This window comes from Dicentrarchus labrax, unplaced genomic scaffold (assembly GCF_905237075.1).
Source record: "Dicentrarchus labrax unplaced genomic scaffold, dlabrax2021, whole genome shotgun sequence".
NCBI classification, from domain to species: Eukaryota; Metazoa; Chordata; class Actinopteri; family Moronidae; genus Dicentrarchus; species Dicentrarchus labrax.
In genome coordinates, this window is record NW_026136705.1 from 25,802,191 (window position 1) to 25,822,092 (window position 19,902).

The 19,902-nt window shown below is 40.0% G+C and overlaps 1 protein-coding gene across 2 annotated transcripts in view; it reads right to left on the reverse strand.

Moving 5' to 3' along the window:
- Window positions 1-19,439, reverse strand: part of sgcd (sarcoglycan, delta (dystrophin-associated glycoprotein)) — a 280,526-nt gene extending 261,087 nt beyond the window's left edge. For both annotated transcript variants that reach the window (XM_051399910.1, XM_051399911.1), the window contains exon 1: window positions 18,502-19,439. The gene's annotated coding sequence lies outside the window, so the exon portion shown is untranslated. The remainder of the gene's footprint in view (window positions 1-18,501) is intronic.
- Window positions 19,440-19,902: the final 463 nt, after the last annotated feature.

The following is a 19,902-nucleotide window of genomic DNA, read 5'->3' on the forward strand; positions in this document are numbered from 1 at the left end:
AACAGTTATTTCTAATGTTCTGTGCATTCAGATAGTCACTCAGTAAAGTTTTTGTAAGTGCTGTAATTTTTCCTCACTTTTTCTGAATGGATGCTTCACATTTTGTCTCGGTGAATTCTGTAGCAACCACTGCTGCTATTTTGCTCTTAAAGCTGTTACCTGTACTTTCACACTGTGTCCTTTTATCCAGATAGAGCAGACATATTTGCATAACCTGTTTTCTAACCCGTTTTGTGTAAATCTCATTGATGTTACACTGTTCCATATCCCTGTAAGGATCACTAAGATTTAATTTTAACCAGACACGACTTATGAACATTTACACAAACACACACAGACACATATAGAGACACATTCCTGCTGATACACTGTTTGGATAAATCGTGTTTTTTTCCTTTTGTCTCTCAGACGTTACAAGGAAATAATGTGCTGAGTACTTAAGTTAAAAGCTAATTTGGCTTTAATGTGTAACATTCAAGAGTAAATTGCCTGTAGCACTAATATGTGATAAATGCATTAGGAGGAATTTTCACAAGCTTTGCTGCTGTCAGAACACACACACAAAATGCAACCCATTTTGCCAAGACATGATTTTCAGTGCTGCACGTCTTCAGTTTAGCAGGGAACAAAAGCAGCTCTTCAGTCCACAACGGATTTGTAGTGTTTGAAAAAGAGGGGAACTGTAGGACTGTGGGCAATCTTCTGCTGCAGAGCTGAAAGGCTTGCTGACTCACAGGGATGGAGAAACCCTGCTTGTTTCAGTGTGAGGACAAAGTGGATGCTCACCCAGACCCAGATGTGTCTGATGGCATGTGACAGGAAGCTGTCACACTACTGCAAATAAAGTACTGTTCACTGGACAAGAGCCTGCCATAATGTATCACTTCTAACTGCAGCTTCTTCATCATATCTTATCTAGCTTATCTGAGAAGGCAAGGAGGTTAAGTAGAAACTATTACTTCTCTCCATCCATTCCCTGCATCTCCTTATTCATATTTAGGAACAGGTCAAAGGGTCTGAAATTTGATTTCAGGACTTTCTAGCTGTGAATGTGCCAGGAGTGTATTTTATGTGATGTAAGGTCTGAGACAAAAATAAAGGGGTGTTATTTAGGCCGACTGTGCCAGTTGGTTTGTTACACAGAAGCATCTGGGAAGTCGGGCAGGTGCTTTCAAAAGATATTTCGGCAGGTGATTGGATGAACCATCTGTCTATCACCGACAATCACAAGCGAACTTCAACTAATCAGATCAAACAACCATATAATGTACAAACTCTTTCTATTGGAGAAGATCAAAAACATATTTTTCATTGAGAAAAGCCTTCAGTGCTGTCCTTTGCTTTTCTTTCAGTGAGGTAATGCTCTCCAGTTCTGATGTAACTGATGCTAGCAGCATCTAGACTAACTAATGCTCTCCCCTGTAGCTACCACTACTTACTCAAAGGATGCTGACAGGTCCGGTACCACTGTACTGGCCAAAAACGCCTATATTAAAGCCTGGAAAGATGGACTATAGCAGACAAAAAGTAGTTTCAGTTGCTTAACGGTCCAGTGTGTAACATTTAGGAGGCACTGCTTGCAGAACATAATTTAATAGGATATGTTTTCATATGTATAATCACCGGATTACAGGAGTTGTGTTTGTGTTACCTTTGAAGGAGCTATTTTTATCTAGAGATGCCCCGGGTCACCTTCCATGAAATCTACCATGATGAACAGCCATGTTTATACAGTGGCCCAGAACAGACAAACCAAACCCAGGATGGTTCTTCTGTTGCATCTCTGGGTTTTAAGCACTTCCTCCCCTCTTCTCTACCTATGTGTTTCATTTTATCCATCTCAGGACAGCAGCATTTTTACAGGGCGGCTTGTTAGGGGCTCCAGGCTGTGTAGCTCTTTAATAACCTTCATATGTGGATTTGTGGGAATGGTGGAAATGTCATTGGCATGTCAGCACCAATGTAAAATCAGTTGTGTTGCATGAAAGCTAGAAAAAAGAGGATTAGGTAAACAAAACCCTCCTGCAGTGCTGTTATAAATGATGCTGGAACAAACAAAGCCACCATTGGGGATGTTTGGTAATGTAAAACCACCTTCACCTTCCCCTGTTGTATAGTTTAAAGGTAATAGAAAACAGTGGGAAGGAATGCTAAAATTAAGTACTGTCGCATAACAAGAGCCCAGATGTGTGTACATGCTGCACAGCAGGGATTAAACACAAACCTGAGGTATTTCAGTGCTGCCTAGGTAGGCAGTAAGTGCTTCACTGCAGCATATCACACAAAAATGCATCAATTTTCAAGACATTAGCATTTGTTAGTCTGGGGACATCGTATTTGACTGAACACTGGTACTGTATAATAGGTAAATACTATATAGCTTTGCCAATTCAAGCCACTCAAAAGATAGTGGAAGTACCAATACACATCTACAATCAACTCTGGATATCACTACTTATCAAAATGGGAGCAGATAGACAGATAAACAGGGCGCGATGTAGAGAAAGGATAGATTGAGAGAAAAAGGGTCAAGACAAGCCAGGGAGAGAATGAGGTGAACGAATATTTTGGGAAACAAATCAGAAAAATCTGAGAGACTCATTACACAGGGCCAGCTGTGGCCAGAAGACTGCTGACACCAGGGAGAGTCCTGCATTCCTGTCATGTCTGACTTTTGGTAAACTGTAAATCTCCCAGCATGTCAAGAAAGACAACAAACAGAAGCCAGTTCAAGATAATTGCACTACAAAAAAAGTAGGTTAGCATTTATGTTTGGTTTATTTTAAAACCATAAAAAATAACTTCATTTGGTTACTTGAGTGCATATTGTAGCAGACATTCCTAAATGACTTATTTTATGATAACAATGTACCAATGTAATCTAACAAGACCAGATTTGGTATTTGTATTGATATTCTGGTGACTCTACTTGTGAGTGGAGCCTCTATAGCCGACACTTCTGTCTTAAAAACCTTTGGCAGACCTTTTTTCTGTTTGGTTTAATTAGCATACACCATCTATTTACTGTATAATGTTGTCATCTGATTATCCATACTGTCATTTTATTATGTTGGTCTATTCTGTACACGTGCCATAATAGCATGTCTGTCCATCCTGAGAGAGGGATCTCTCCTCTGTTGGTCTTCCTGAGGTTTCCTCCATTTTCTTGTGGAGCACAGAACTGTAGTGGAATACAAAGTAGAAGGGGATGATTTGTGAATAAAAAAACGTCATGACACTTTTTTTGCTCAGAGAAAAGAAATAAATAAAAAATCCACAGAGATAAAAATGTTCAACTTCTGAAAGTGAGGTTAAACTTGGGGCAGAAGACAGAAGCTAGTAATACTCTTCGGAACAGGGCTCCAAATTCTACAACTGTAATGGCTGATGAAATAAAGTAGACAGAAAAGCCACTGGCAAGTTAGTTACTGGTTAACTTTAAGTTGGGCTAAAGCTGGATTTTGGTGGGCAACAATAGTGGCCCAAATATATCACCTAAAATGAGGTTCAAAAGTCTTTTGTTTTAGAGTCATTCATTCACTAAATGTCGTATTTAGCTCAGCATTCTGGGCAATGGTACTGTAAATATCATTTTCATCTTGGCACACAACAGTAAGGCTTATTTGCTCTCTTGGGTAGTTTCCCAAGAGCCTGCCGTGCTAAAATGGGACATTAGCAAAAACATCAACTCTGAACATGAAATAATCGCTGCTGAGCTCATTCTTTTTCAATTCCCTCGCACAGACTTTCCAAACCGTGATTCAGGCCAATCCTGCGTCACAATTAAGTCACACAGTTTTCACCAGTCCCATCTGACTGTTGGTGTTCAACTGAGTAAATTAATTAGATCTTTTCTCATGCAGCGTCTGTCTGCTGACAAAACCAACACCAATAATACTCTCCGCTAATTCTCTCGACTCTTTTTTTCAGTTGAGGAAGCTCCATCCCAGGAACTGACAGTAGACAAGAAAATGTTCCTTTATAAAAAAATTGTCTTAGATTGTTAAGGATAGATCAAACAGACTTCACAAACTTCAAACTTCAAATGGCATTCAAGTGACCCCTCATTTATTTGTAGTGTCTGTGAGACAGTGTTGTGTGAGTGAGGTATGACTGACTCTGGAGATGAAACTGACAAGAGATCAGTACTGCGAAATGGGGCGGAGTGAGGAGAATGAAAGGGGGATTTTATACTTTCGCTACACTCCACCAGAAAACACAACTATTTGCTGTGACCAACACTCCCCGCACACTTGAAATATGCCTGCCGAGGATTTGTGGATATTTTCAATAGTTACCCATTTTTCATCACTGCTTGCTTCCTCCTCCTCCCCCCCACCCCTCCCACACACCCACCTCGGTATCTTTTAATTTACACCAACCATCCTTGCAAAATTGAGAGTTAAGAAAATGAAAAATCAGGCAGTCATTAGTCAAAGCAGCCATCCATTCAACAGGTAAATATGACCATCACTCATCAAGTCAATATTAGCTCACATAATGCTGGCCTCTGTAAGTCAGGCTCTGGATCCCTGCGGCTAATTCTGCCCTCCAGTAAACAATAAACCACACACAAACACACAGAGACAAGGAACAAACCGTGCGCTTACACACGTCCATATAAATAAACATATATTCACATACACAGATACATTACCACTGAGCCATTGCAAAAGCATATTCATACTCCACTAGCGTTCCAGTCAGTAAACACGGCTTATTATGTGGCTGTAATGCTTGGTTCGAAAAAAAAGAAACAATAAACAAGAGCTTCAATTCTGACTGACATTATATTCTGCTTCTGACCGAGACCGAAACGGGCCTCTGTCGGGAACATCTGCATTAAAATGATATGCCGGTGTTATTGTGCACTTATAGCCATGTGCCAGAGGCACTTGTGCTGAGCCGTTATAGCGGGAGGATTCAGTGGCCGGCGTCAGGAGATGGAAATCAAATAATGAATACATTTTACATCCTGACTCATTTAATTTTCTCTGCGGCTCAGAGAGAATTCTTGTCTGGAAGCCGGCAGTGATTTCCCCTTTCATGTAAACGCCACCAAATGTGAAAGTGCTCGAGCGCAAAACATGCATAAATACACAAATGCAAAGCGCTAATTCACATTCATTCACACACAAATAATGGTCTGTAGCTACATAAAGTAGCATATCTGCTCACACAGTTGATTTGGAGGAGTTCCTCCTCTGAATATGGTATTCTTGCATGGATTCAACAGTAAACAAACACATAAACATACATAGAATAAACTTACAATATGAAATCTGAAATTGAATCATGTATCGTAATGACATAGTTGCAAAAAAATGTCTGGAAAGTACCCGATAGCACATATGGTTATTTTGAAAGCATTTAAGTCCTGATTGTTACAATATTTTAAGATCAAACACAAGCATTATATATGTGGGGATTGTAGGCGGTGCTACCAAGAGGCTAGTGGAAGTTTAGCATTCCCAAAATGATCTATGAAAAAAATTATTAACTTTAACAGCTACTACAACTACACTGATCTGAGTTCACTAGCAGAACTACCATTCAGTAGCCACATATTGTTTTTTTTTAACGTAGGCTAATTAGGCTGTCACTGTCCAGAGATCAGTGGGGAAGCTTCTCCCTGTAACACATTACATCATCACTCACATGAGCACACCTTTCCCATTCATTTCTGCAGGGTAAAATTAGTAAGGCTGTCTCTATCTCTTTCTCCTTTAAGCTGCATATTTGATCTGCTGCTGATGTGGTTTGACTCTTAAGTTGTTGTCATCTGGGGAGACTGCTGTTTATAGGACAATGTGCGTTTGCCTTGGCCCACCCTGGCCTGATCAGCACCTACTGTATTTAACTTCATGGGCTTACACTCGCATATCACCTGCTGTCTGCTACATACTTGTTGTTGTGGTGAAGAAAGCTACAATTATTTTAATTTCTAACTCGTTATAAATTATGTCTGTGTTGGTAAAATATGATTATACTGTTGAGATTCTCTGTCTACATCTGCCCCAGCTTATAGACACGCAAACACCTTTTTCATTCATATGAGCTGTATGACTGTGATCTTCTATATGTATGTATATATATATATATAATTTTGCTTCCCAAAATCTGACGCCCTAGCGCCACCCTATGGTGTGGATCATATTTTAAATATATATTTCCATACAATATGTCCACTTTGCTACTCAATCGATTAATTGTATATACTATGAAGCTAGCCATCTCCAGCAGCAGCAGCAGCATTTGTTTATTTGAGATAAATCAAAGCTCAATGAGGTCGCATGAGCAGTAACATTCAGGGAAAAGGAAAATAAGAAAGTGTGGCATCTACACAAACAGAAACTGCATCAGAATCTGAAGAATTTACAGTCCACCCTTTATTCTTTGTCACAGCAGTTCTTTGACAGGTACAACAAATTGAGACATACACCACTTTGACATATGCACCCCTACGCACATTAGAACGCCTGGCCCAGGTGTGTCTCTTACTGCTGATGATGCTGCTATAGGAAACAAGGAACAGAAAGCAGCAAGCATGACAAGCAGGGCAGAGAGGCTATCACTGTTTGATTGACAGGTGATCTCTGAGCAGTGAAGGAAAAATAAGAATCATCAGAAATGCCACTAATAATCTAGTCCTCCATTACAAAACAACTAATTTAGCAACTATTGACTTATGAACGACAAATAATGGGTCCTTACGTTTTTCCTTGTATGTTTGTTGGTCCCTGACAAACACATTTTAACTAAACTGAACTAAACAACAAAAACTAGCTGAGGAAATTCTCGTGTGAAAAGCTAAAAGGGCAGATGGGGTGAGTCTGAGTTTTGTCTTGCCAAAGCTCGAGAACATGACGGACACATATGATGACATCATTTGGCTTCTTGAAGCCAAATATAATTGGATTCTCCCTCTTTCTCTTCACTTTTGCCATCATTCTCCTTCATTATCGGTCTCTCATTCTCTAACTTTCTCCATTTCACTTTGACTCAGCCATTGTCTGTAATCTTCTCGTTTTCCTTTCATTTTCTGCAGTTTCGTGTTGTCCTCTCCTTTATTTTCTCGTTTTCTAAATCTGCGATGCTCTATTTCACTGTCGCTTTCAAGTTCCTCTTTTATTTTCTGCCTTTTGAACTCCTCTTTCACTATGCCCTCTTGTTCCCTCAAGCTGTCCCTTTCGTTCACTCTGTCTCTCAAAAAACTATAACCATCCTTCACGAGCCACTGGCATTCACACAGTCGGCTACTCATGGTATGCTGATTACGCAATACTCTGTCCCTTATCTGAAAACAAAGCCAGCTTTGCTGTAGTGCCGTAACGCCTCCAATGCAGAATGTTGGAGTGTGAAACCATTTGAGAAAATAAAAAACAACTAACTTTCAGCCTCTTTTGTTAGTGTTCAGCAATTGTGTTCCCGTGAGCTTGTCAATAAAATCCCTCAGTGAATGATGAGCTTTAACAGCCAGTCAGCAAAGTGGTCATTTTTCAATGCCTTGTTTCCAGGTTCAGTAATCATATATACATCATACAATCTATCAACAAGGCCCTCTGCTGCCCTTAACCAAGGTGACTTAAGTCTTGATTTACAACAATCAATACCTCATCAGAATTATTCACCCCCTTTGACAAACAAATCAATTCATGTTCTTTAGCCCCACTCCTACGTCGGAGTGGTGTGTAGGAGCTTGCTGTAATTCAATGCCAAAAAGAGGTACATGTTACGAAGGACAGCTCCCTGGACTCACATTTAGTTCATTGCTTTACGTGAAGGAGTAATGGTAGGAGACGCCAACAGACATAACAGCACAGCCCCAGTTTGTGCAAAAGAGTATCCCACAGATGATGTCTTTGCACGGTAGAATTTCAGTGGAATTTTTGCATTAGGTTACATGAATTCACATAAATCCTTGCACATCATTTTGCCATCCTTTGTCATTCTTGTTTCTGTATTGTTTTGTTTTTTGGTGGGTTAGTGCACACGTTTGGTTACTTCATTTTTATTTTCTCAAAATTGTGCTTCCATTTTTTCTAACAATAATGAAGAGATACGCTAATCTGTAGAGACTGTTCTGGTGTACTAAAGACAGAGCTTATATAACAGCTTGTGAACTTAAAGGGGAAAATACTGTAAAAAAAAAAAAAAAAAAAAAAATGAAGGAAACAAAAGGTTAATCTCCCAATAGTCAGCGGAGGTACACTAGGAGAATTAAAGAAGTGAAGATGCATCTTTCATTCATGAGGAATCTCCCTGTTTTACATGTTTTATTGTACTCGTTTATGAATAAGTAATTGATGTGGGAAGGCATATACAACACCTACACACTCAATACTCACCCCCCTCACAGAATCCCTGAGTGTCAAACTGACACTTTTACTGTAAGCAAATGTTAATGCCAGGAGCAATTTTTTTAACAAGCCATCTCATAGATTATGTATGAGATCCAATGCAAGCTAGCAGTAGCCTGTGTAGCATCCAGCCTTGTCCTATTGGCCAATTCTCATCCTGCTGTGCCTTGAATACTGAACTCTTACCTTTTGGTTGCTTGTAAGTTGTTTTTGAATTAATTTTCTGCAGCAGTAAATCATCCTGGTTCGGAAGCATCAGTTAAACCCCTTAGATTTTGTTGTAAACTCTTTAAAAAATATATATTTTCCAGCAGATCCAGATTGTGGTGTTGTGCAGTCGTTAAAAGAAATATGCAAGAGTTAGACAAGTTGAAAGTCAGTGCAGCTGACAGCTGGGGCGCAGTGACAGTATTTTCTTTTTTGGAAATGACATTGTACATTGTTAAAACAAAGAAACATTTTTCTGCTGGGATCATAATGAAATGTTGATGAAGTCAACTTTACCTCAGGAAAGCAACATGAGCAGATGCCAAATGTCTCGACTGAGGTTGACTTATAAATTATCAATACAGATGCAGGTATGTTGATGCGAAGCAAGTGCAGTTGGATCTGCTCACACAAATACAGAACCATATTTTCTAAAGAATTCTCAGTATTAATTCTACATAAAGTTGGACTTATACACATGCATTACCCCACATGACTCAACCTGCGTCTGCAGCTGAGAGCAAGGCCTCTTAGTTTAATTTGTATGTGAGATGAAAGGTGGTTATTGCCTTGTCTTGGTAATTATTTAGGAGAAAAGATTATCTACTATTAGAAACAATCAAGTGTTGAAGGTTCACCCACTTCCTGCCAAGATTAATTGTACTTTGTGATGTACTATGTTTCCCCAACAGGCAGATTTTTCAGGATAACCTTGCACGTTACCAAAACCAGCATGCTTTCACACTAACTTCACAAACTGTGCAGTTTGTAGAACATTGTTTTATTTACCTCTTGTTTCTGGAGATAGCGACAGTTAAAGGTCTTTTCACTTTTATAAGTATCCATGAAAGCCCTCCTCGTAAATTTACTGATTTAAAAGTTGAAAGACATATAGATGTATAGTTTAAAGCTGGACTGAATTTGCTTGAAAAAGAACCAGGCTTTTTTTAGATGTGTAGATTAAACATAACCAAAAAGATTCAGTTTTAAGCACGTCCTACTTATACGTGTTGTTTGTTTGAATGAAGTCATTTAAGTTCTGTTTAAAAAGATATTGTTAAATGTATACAAAAATCACAATAATGCTTTATTTGACCTATGTGACCATGTCATAACAGCAAAGGCATTTTAATTGTTTAAAAGGAGAGTGCCTTGGAGTTTTTTTTTTTTGTCATTTTTGTTTCCATGTGTATCCTTATCCAAAGATTACCTCAAATGAATCAATTTGAGTCCTGGAAGCACTCTTAACCAACAGTTTTTAAGTGTTATATGTAATCTAGTCTAGAATCTTAGTGTTTAGCCACAAAGAGTCCAGTTTTATCCTCGACTTCTAGACGTGTTTGACCTGCAATAACCAGATCACTGCACTGAGAACTGTCAACTGTTCTCTGGTGCCACTTTTTCAAAATCTGGATGCCTTCACAGGAAATCACACATGTTTACCGTGTGTGCCCTGAGGAATCTATGCAGAGCTATCCGGCATTACAGATTCCCCTTGGCCCCCACCTCTTTGTGCATATTTATGTGATCATTATTGAATCTATTTGTTCTACTTATGTAATCAAAAGCCAGTCAGCTCCCTTGAGCACTTGCCCGTCTGTCTTTCTGAACAGCTGTCTGTCTGCCTTTCCACGTCTCCTCCATGCCGAGTTTTCTAACCTTCAGATGGACCTTTGTGTTGGCTTTTGTTCTTCACTACAAGACAAATCAATTCCTCAAAGGACTCAAACTCTTAAGTGAAATCAGTTCCAGGTTGCTAATGCAGGCTGTCAGTATCGCTCAGTGGCGGGAGGAGATAAAGCTATTTATGGAGAAGACAGGAGATGGGAGAGACTCGCTTTTCTTTCTCTGCCTGTCTCTCTTTGAGGTCCTGAGACCGCCATTTTATTGAGAAACAGATTTGAGGACATGTATACATAAACACCTCAAGGTAAATACAATCAAGCCCCATCTGTCAGCAGTCAACATAAAATCAATCCCATTTTTACTTGCAATTCATTTATTTTCTTTTGCTCACATTAAATATTCATGTCAAACTGGATCTCACTGATTGCTTTATAATGTTTAGCTCCAAGCATTCAGTTTTCAGTGCGGCTATAGGTAAAATAAAAGTGCGGTTTCATGCATTTGTCTGTCCTCCAGCAGCAGCCATTGTAGACGTCCCTCCTTTTATTGTCCTTCCATTCTCACAGCAGACATTTTGTTCTTGGAAATAATGCAGTGGATATTAAGTCTTATCGTGTTCCAGGTTTAAAGGTGCAACAGATTTTCTCCCTCAGTGTACTGAAAGCTATTTTTTTCTTGTCTTATTTGTGTTACTGATCAGTGATCTGGAAATAAAGAAGACATGTAAAATCATCTTTGGTTCCACACTCCTGCTGTGAATCAGATCTACTCCACGATTTTTTATTTTTGCTGAGAATTTTGTGAACACCAGGTTTTCTTTTGCTGTGTTATTGTTATTGTCATGTCTGTCTCTTCTGCTGATTGAGACAGTGATTCCAACCTCGGAAAAACTTTTGGAGCTCCATCATCTGCATACAGGAACTTTATACTGTTGTTTGTACTGTTATTATATTTAACATAACAGTGTATATGACTACATTATAACAGTCACCATAATATCTTAGCCACACTAGGTGTGTTACTCTGGACCTTTCCTTTTTTTAGTATCTCATGCTGCTGATGCACCTGAACTGTCCTTTTCAGCAGAACTTTGGGTCAGTTTTTGGTTGCCTTATTTTCACCAAAACACCAAGTGAGGAAACAAGTTCTTAAGACCAGCTTACTCAGCTGACCATGTAGAAGCCTTCAGGCATGGTTTAAAGCAGATGATCTGGGTAAACTCTCCAAGCCACACAATAAATCTTGCCCAAGTTACATCTCCAAAAGCACAGGTCACACATCCACCCCCTTTCCTCACATGTACTTCAACTTTGGTGAACTTTGACTGGCAAAGTCATAGCATCAACCAATAGCAAATGTGATGTGAGAAAGTGTCCAATACACCTGCTGAAATACTACCTATGTGAAGGTGATAATGTTCACTTATTGTTGAGAGAGTGGATCACACAGCTCTTGATTCAAGTGTTTTTTTGTGTATGTGTATAATAAAGCTGCACCAATATCAGTAATCGGGAAAACGCTGCAGGTGTGATAAACAAAAAGCTGACAAAAAACGCAAGACACTTATTAATTCTCGCTCTCTGTGTCTCAGCCAAGGTTGTTTAAAAGTGCTCTCGTCAAGTCAGTTTTATTCATATTTCCTCGAAGGACTTTACTATCGGTACAGCATAAGACACCCTCTATACGTCCTCTCTCTTTCTTATACACAGAGACACACAGTACATTAATATCATAGTTGACGATCAATATAAAACAGAATTTTGTGCAAACAAGACATGGTTTTGCTTCAATATCGGCCAATCCATCACGGTTCTGTAACTAGCTATAATCCATACACAGTACTGACTAAATATAAATTTAATTTCATGAATTAGCCAAAATCACACTACATCTTTAAGTTGCTGCCCTCTGGTGAAATACAGTCTTCAACAATCCCCACAATCAACCAGCATGCAGCCGCTAAATAAGAAAACTGAATCACCAGTTTGCCTTGATGTGGATCCCAAGTTCAGAATTTTCAGTTATGAAAACAGCAACAATATCTACTGTCCTTGGACATAGAAGCTGCTGTTCTAGCTTACACCAGAGCTTCAAGGTGGCGAAAATCCTCATTACGATAAAATAAACTCCTGTGATAGATAAGTTCACCCCACTATGTAGGGTTTTGTTGCACTGGATGGGACGAGTAATGACAGAATTCACTAACATAACGTATTAAGGCAAGGTAAGAATCTGATAGGGAAGGACACATAGGGATTTATTTTTTTTTTTCTGTGATGGATTATTCTAGTACAGACAATTTGCCGCAGAAGGAACATTTAAATTTTATGGTAAATGATTTAGAGAATATAAATAAACACTGAAGAGTGGAAGTAATACTTTGCACAATTACATTTTGATTCATCGTAGGCCCTGTCTCTTTTTCTCTCTCTCTTGCTCTCTCTGTGGGCTTAGTTGGCCCTGACAGTTGTACAACCCGGATCAATATACGTCTAAATATTACTCGTTCATAAAGGCAGTGACAGTTGCCAGATCATTGCATTGGATTGCATTAGACTGTACAGGTGTTCACATTATTATGTCCATTCTTTTTAGGTGCCAGTTTCAAATAAATATTGCAGGGAGCAGGCAGCCGTGGACAACAGTCGTCTCAATTTTCATTCAGATGCTACTGCATAATGTATTTCCTCAGTATCAACATCTACATTTTTTACAGAAATTTTATGTTGATGTTGTAATGCATAACTACCGTCTACAGTAATAACCAGACAGATCCTCTGAGGAGATGGATTCACATCCAGTGGCAGTTATTCTGCAGGTTACGGGTTGTACCCAACTTCAAAGCAGATCCACTGACCTGCTTTGTTCTGCCCTTTCCTCCCTCTCGCCATTTCCCTGCCTCGTTTACGTGGCTCCATGCTGCTGGATATTTAAAGACATCAAATGCATGCGAAGCCCTGGCAATTAGTGGGGACTGTTGCTGGGTAATTAGTGGTAAGGAAGTAAGCCTCCAATTTCCCCTGCCTCCCAGAGAGCCTGCCCCCCACTCACACACAATCATACAAACACACATGCATGCTCACATACGTACACAATCCCACTTAGAGAAACAACACACATGCATACGAATGTATACAGAAACACAGAGATTCACTGAGCTGTACACTACAGAGAGAAGAAGAAGAAATATGCACAGGGAATTTAGAGAAGCTGTTGTTATCTTTCTACTGTTGTTTGTGAAGAGATGCAATGTTGCTCGTGTGGCTAATTGGGCAGCAGAGTGGACATGGAGGCAAGATGCTTTACACACATAAACACACATACACACCACACACACATACACACACACACACACACACTACATATATATATATATATATATATATATATATACATACAAAGTATATACTGTAGGCACTGGGATGGAAAGGAAGGATTGAAGGAAAGAAGGAATAGCAGAATGAAATAAATAAAAAGAAACATGACAGGGAATGAAGAAGGGAAAAAAGAATTGCATGCAAAGCGAAGAAAATAAGCACATAAATAAGACAGGAAAGGGAAACCTTAAGGGAGGAAAGAAGCCGCAAGAAAAGAAAGACATAACAAGAGAAGTGTAAAAAACAATAAGGATGTGAAGAGTGTATAAAAAAAGGCAGGAAAGATAATACAAATTAAGCAAATAAGAAAGAAGGACAGTTAAGTAAAAAAAAGTAACTTCTGGATTCATTAATACATTTCTAAATTTGATTACTTACAGCCAGGAGAAGTCAAACTGTCTGCAGTAAAAGAAATCCATACAGGGTTCAGCAAACTATAACCAAATGCAAGCAAACCTAACAGATCCAAAAGGGTTGAAGTCAGGGAGACTGCAGGTTGTGAGACCAGGTGTGCTGAATCTACCTGATGATGTGCCTCTGCCCTGCACCTTCTGGCAGGGACAAGCACGCCCAGAGGGTAGTGAAGAACCAGTGTCTTAAAATTATACTTTTGAAAATGTTACCGTCTTCCTTTCCACATAAACACATTTTAATGTTATGTTTATATTTAAGATCCAAGATTCAAATATAAGCTGTTGTCCATTACTGGACTCTACGGGTTGTACACAAGCACACATATAAAAATACACACACGTACATTTTAAAGTGTGTATCTCAAGGCTAAACAAGGACAGTCAAGGCTGTCATCAGACCACTAAAATGAGTTGATTTGTTTAAGGTGCTGAGACACTGAAGGACACAGCAGCTCGTCCTCTGGCTCCAAATCAACTTTACTGACTTTTAGGTGACGCCCTCTGCGCTCTAATGTAGTTATGCATCATGTGTGTATGTGTGTGTGTGTGTGTGTGTGTGTGTGTGTGTGTGTGTGTGTGTGTGTGTAATTAAAGTGTGTACTGGCTAGTTTTTAGCTTAAGTAATTCATGAGTGCTTGCTGAGGTAGAGGGGGAGTCGTGGAGAGAAACACCTCAGAGCTTCTTCTGCTCCCTGCTGCAGTATTCATCACTACACCTTTCCTAAAAATTCATTATTCATGTTTCTTTACCAGCTGTCTTGTCCAAGTCGACGCAGCGCTGGTTTCCGACGGGGACTTTGTTCTCGTCGACACTCGATCAACACCTGCAGTCTCCCACTGTTCCTCATCTCTGCCTCCCTTTATCGTCCCCTTCTCCTTCTATGTTTTCCTGCCTCATCATCTCTCACTTTCCCATCCTCCTCTTGCTGTCTTTCTCTCTGCTTTATACCTCTCTCTCTGTTTAACGTCATTCCATTTCATTTTTCAGTTCCTTTTACCCCTCACTTTCTTTTTTCCCTCAAGTAAGCTGCAGGAGAGTTCAGCTACCCTACCCAATCCATTTTCTTATGTGAAACTTCAGACTTGTACCGGATGCGAGTTTGGTTATTTCTTTCTTTCTCTCTGCCTATACGTCCATTGACTGGGTCCATGTGTATCATGTGTTGTGAGCAAATGCCATCATCAGGTAAAAAAAAAATATCTGTACAATACTTAAACATCAGCATGTTGACATTTCCCTTGTTGTTTCATTATTCATTATTTATAATAACAATAACATTTCATCTATTCCATCTTTTTATTCTTGATTTTTTTGGACAAGGAATCCAACAGAAATAACCTGCAGCCCTTTGCTGCATGCCACCCCCCTCTCTCTTCACTTTCCTGTTTCTCTTCAGCTACTCTTGTCTATTTAAGACAAAGTAAGCCCCAAAAATAATCTATAAAAAAATAACAACAAGACTAGTGTCTATGTGGTAGCCATGAGTAACCATGTCTGAGTCAACTTTGTGAGAAATATTCTGATGTAAGGGCCAGACAGGATATAATCTATGTAGGAGGGGAACAGTTAAGGTCAAACTCCCTCCTTCACTGCTTGAAGTCCAGTGATCATACAGCTGACAGTTAGGGTAGAGCTTGTATAGATTTGTAACAGGTTGCTGTAATTAATGTCAGAATTTTAATATTCGAAAGCCCACAACTGCCAGAGGGAAGAAGGAGGAAAGTAAACACCTGATGGAAAAGGTCTCACAAGTATTTCAATCACATTTACAAATATTGCTTCAAAGGTGGGTCATATTGACTTGAATTTAAGCATCTGTAATTATCACCAATAAAATGGAACATCGGAACTCATCTGGCACCTAAAATTGCAAGCATCTGTCAAAAAACGGTTACACGATTATTAAATAGTCTGGAAAATCATAACAACATCTGCCAAATGTGCCAACTGCATCTAGAAAGTGGAAGGAATCAACTGGAAACAGTCTTTGGCATGGCTTTCAATAGCTCCCACAAAATTCCTAGATGTCCTTTCAGATTGAAGTTTTTGTTTCATTATTTCACCTGCACACACTCTACCACAGATCCTGCATCATTGCTGTACAACTTAGTGTTTGTATTAGTTGTTGGGCCACCAGTGTTCTTTGGCATATATTTTCCAAGTCTCTGGAAAGCCATTGAAGGGGTGAACACCATTCTACCAAAAGATATTCCCACATTTGGTGTTTTGATGATGGTGATGGAGAGCTGTTACAGGATGTGTTTCTCCACTCTACATTACAATGTGCTTTTAAAAATACTGCATCTCCATCACAAAGCAAACTATTACAATACTTTATACAATTGGTAAAATGAAAGTATTTCCTCAACTCAACCTCAACAAATTAACTGAAACAATTAAAGCTGCAGTAGGTATCTTTTTATACAAATATGTTTTGTAGTATTTGCTGACTCTTTCACTATAACCTAGCAGCAGTACATGAGACAGATGATCTGGGAAAAAAAGAAAAGTCAGGTTCCTCTGCCTCCTCCTTCCTCTGACTGTGTTAAAGACTCATCATTCCTCTGATTGGCTGTTTTTGCTCAGACGCAGTGGATTCTGCAAATCCCTTTAGAAGCACTAGGAGGAGCCAGAGGAACCTGAATTTTTGTCACATATTATGTCTCACTACTACTGTTAGGATATAGTGAACGTAAAGTACAATAAAAAATATATGTTTTTAGGTGACTTACTGCAGCATTAAGAGTCAAATGCTCTTATTATTTTTTAAGTGTGCAACGTTTACTGTATACACTATGTTAAAGAAAAATGCTGAGTGTAGCCAAAAGGGCGTGGGTCGATTTGATTGCGTTTTCATTACAGTAAAAACTAGTGCACTGCAAAATAATTTCTCCCAAGTCATGTTCATGTTGTTTCAAGTCATTCATTTCTAAAAGATGATACTGAAACAGCAAACTGGATTGGCAACAAGTGCAAAATGCATTGGCAACAAGTGGAATTATCTTATCTTATTTGCAAAATGTCATTATTGTTTAGCATAGTTGGATGTTTTACAGTGTGGAGCCTGATCAGTCATATCATCTTGTTCCACTCACATATGCAGAATATGCATGAGAGGTTTTTTAAGACTTTATTGATATTCTTCCCAACAGACCTCTGGCTCCAAGTCCTTGATATGTTCATTGCTTGTGGCACTAAAGAAGGCTAGATAGACCATGAATGCATTTGGGAATAATTTCAGAACAGTTGGATAGGATATCTTTCTATTTTTATCATAAGTTACTCCATCTGGTCTCCATATCCACTGACTTTCATTTGAGTAATTTATTCAACAAATGCCAAAGAGCAATGATCTAGAAACTACAGCTGACCTCGAAACGCAATCATCCTTAAGTTTGAATTTCCTTTCACAGACATGATCCAGTAACGCCATCTGATGAGTGAACATCCCAGTGACAAATATGAGCTCAGACACAGGATGTGATATCCTTTCTCAGTCATTTGTGTTGCTTGATTCAGAAGAAGCCGCCCGCTGGCACAGACTCTGACACTGAACACACGCACAGTGAACCCGAGAATGCAATTACCCCATATCTTGATCTCCATATAGAGACACCATTCAGTGATTTTATCTGACAGGGAATAACCCACACACCAATTGATATACAGTATAGCAGACTGACAAGTTCAATACACAATCAAATGCAAAGCAAACATGCATGCAGGAGGATGGTCGATTTTCAATGTCAGTTATTCATACCAGTTCATGTGGGTGATGCGCATGATGAGGGGAACCTTCAATAGACAGTAGATCCAGTAATAACCCTCATTTTTTTGTTTTAACATTTTATCAGGAATAAACCAATAACAGCATAACATACTTTTTTTTAACATTGCCATGTGAAAAACTGAAAGCCCTCTGTACCTACAAACTTAAACAGAATGAGTTGCCTGAGTTTTAGAGACAAAAAAAATTATCATAAACTGAAGGTAAAGAACCCTCCTCCCCAAAAGTGGATATAATGAACTTAAAATAGCTGCAGTTCATCTCTGAGTGCCAGTTCCTGTGCACTTATACCAGCAGACTGATCATGACAAACTCAGTGCAAACAGATGCTGGGATGCTCCGTGGTTCTAGAAATCCACTTAACACTAAACACCTCTGGCTTCTCAGCTGCAGTGCCATTCATTTCTAACCAGCTGCTGAGCAGAAACACACAGTGAGGGACATTGCTACAGACAGTGGACGGTGCATAGTAAACAGGACAGAGCAGTGCCAGTCATGACAAATCAGATGAAGCTGGGGGATGCGGTAGCAGCTTAATAGTGGACACAGTTTCTTAAAAATGAGCTTCTAGCAGACCCCAAGAGTGATCCAGCGAAGCAAAATCTGCCACATCACTGAGACTGAGTCTTTCCTCTCCAAAGTACAGAATCAATGTTGCTCAGGAAGAGCAGAGCAGAGAGAAAATACCATAGATAAGCAACACAGCAAAGTCAAAGTAAAAGCAGTCTTACCTCTTAGTCAGATGCCAAAATTGCAGTCTTGGACAAGTCAGAAAACCATGGAGCTGGTTAAGCAGCTGGTGCTCCTCAATATACAGTGATACAGGGATTTTCAGCTTGTCAGTAAGGAACTCTAAGGATCCCCCAATTCTTCAGAGCCAGTCTATGATTTTTGGATAATCTCAAGTCTGGTTTAGAGGCTGGTGTCCAGCAGAACCAGCAGCAGACGGTTCATTTCCATGTGCAACACAGGTGCCTCTGACATGCTTCTTCTTCCCTTTAGGGGACCGGGGCGCATCAGACTGCGATCTGGCTGGGGCAGAGAAGTGGACAGCAGCAGCAAGAGTGTTGGCAGTTGTGGTAGAAATATTCCTGATTGTGGAAAGAACTGAGCATCCTTTAGTGGAGAGATAAAGAGGAGAGGAAGAAGAAGATCCAGCGCACCAGAACCGCAGAGCGCACAGCCGGCGCAGCACACTCTCTGTCGCTTAAATCCCCCCAAAATGGGCTGATTGTAGGCAGGAGGCAGGCAGATCAACACAGCGCAGAGGGTAGAGGTGCTGTTGCATCAACATTGCTCTGAGTCTAGTTTTCTTTTTTAAAGAGGAAAAAGAAAAATCACCACTAAAGCTCCAACAGAATCACCACCAGCATCATCTCCGGGGCTCCTCAAGTCTGCACAGGACCGAGTGTGACTGAGAGAGAGAGAGGGGAGACAGTAAGAGAAGGGAGACTGTACGCATGCATGCATGTGTGTGTGTGTAAATGTGTGTGTGTGTGTGTGTGTGTGTGTGTGTGTGGGTGCGTGTGCGTGTGTGTGTGTGTGCGTGTGTGTGTGTGTGTGTGTGCAATAGAGGAAGATAGGCGGAGTGTTGAGAGCGGTGAACGGGCAGGAGGCTGCGAGCGCAAGTGGAGCCGGAGAGCAATGTGAGAGGAGAGAAGGATGCTCGGAGAGGAGGAGGAGGAAGGTTGGGGGGAGATGCTGGTTATAGAGAGAGAGAGAGAGAGAGAGAGAGGGGGCACAGAGAAAGGGAGAGAGAGAAAGAGAGCAGCTCACACTGTCAGTGACTACATTAACAGCGCTGAGTAGGTGGAGTTTTCCTTGCAGCAGCAGAGGGGGGATCATCATTTGAAACCAAAAAGAGAGAGAGACACACACACTTGAGAAGAGAGAGAGAGAGAGAGAGAGAGAGAGAGAGAGAGAGAGAGAGATTATACAGTAGAGGCAAAGAAAAGGATGCCAGAAGAGTAAGAAAGGACAGAAGATGAAAGAAAGAATCTGGATGTTTAGAAGTTAAAATACCTGTGAAAGGAGGGATAGCAGCTGAGGGAAAGAGAATTAGTGGCGAGAGAGAGAGAGGAAAGGTGGCGGTGGTAGTGGTGCTTGTGTGTGTGTGTGTTTGTGTGTGTGTG